A 991-nucleotide genomic window follows, 5' to 3' on the forward strand; every position below is an offset into this window, starting at 1 on the left:
AATTTTATTATTTCTGTGGGACTAGAGATCTAGGACTGAGTCTAATTTAGGGAGGCAGGGTAGAACATGTGTGTTCTCTAGATTCTTAAGAAAGAGTGTTTTAATTCTTCTGAAATAATGGGTTGCAAAATGTCTTGTGAGTTGATTTACTTTATATAAGCTCTTAGACTTGATAACAGGAAAACAAGTGCCTCTGTGACTGGAATGTCAGAGAAAAGATACTCTCACAGAAAAAGAATAACTCCCACCTGTCCAACAGTACTTCAGCTTCACCTTTCCATTTTCCTTCAATAGGGTTCAGTTCTACCTAATTCATGGGGAACACCTTAGGATCAGATAAATTTACTTGAGTGTAGTCGCTCAGTCGTGTCTGACTCTTTGCGACCCCATGGACTGTAGTCCGCCAGGCTCCTCTGTCCATGGGATTCTCCAGGCAAGAATACTGGAGTGGGTTGCCATTTCCTTCTCCAGGGGATCTTCCCAACCCAGGGATTGAACCTGGGTCTTCTGCATCACAGGCAGATGCTTTACCCTCTGAGCCACCAGGGAAGTGGAGCAGACCCCAGATAGGGGAAATATTGGTTCTGGAAGAATTCTTTTGAAGCCTGTATCCGTTTAGACTTGTGAGTTGATCCTTCACTCAATTGAGGATGAAACTCATGATCTTTTCTCAATCTTAACAACAATGATTCTATTACCATAAATGGTATTTAATTTTTCCTACTATCAGCAATTACATTAGCTATACATCTGGATCTTATATGAGAATTCAACCAGTATTTTCTAACTCCATCAAAGATCTGAGACTAATTAAAATAGAGTAATGATCTGATTTCATCTTCTGGATGTCTTTCTTTACAAATTGTGCTATCAGAGTATTACAGACATGAACCTTGTTAGCTTTGAATTCTTCTGAAATGTATTTGTTAGCCTATAATATAATATCAATGTTATGGTATGAGTCTTTTAAACGGATAATGTAAGAAACATT

At 38.3% G+C, this 991-nt stretch overlaps 1 non-coding gene across 1 annotated transcript; it reads right to left on the reverse strand.

Annotated features, from left to right (window-relative positions):
- Nucleotides 1-477: 477 nt before the first annotated feature.
- Nucleotides 478-549, reverse strand: TRNAH-GUG (transfer RNA histidin (anticodon GUG)). Its single transcript has one exon. It is a non-coding gene; the product is annotated as a tRNA-His (tRNA).
- Nucleotides 550-991: the final 442 nt, after the last annotated feature.

This window comes from Bos javanicus, chromosome 11, assembly GCF_032452875.1.
Source record: "Bos javanicus breed banteng chromosome 11, ARS-OSU_banteng_1.0, whole genome shotgun sequence".
NCBI lineage: Eukaryota > Metazoa > Chordata > Mammalia > Artiodactyla > Bovidae > Bos > Bos javanicus.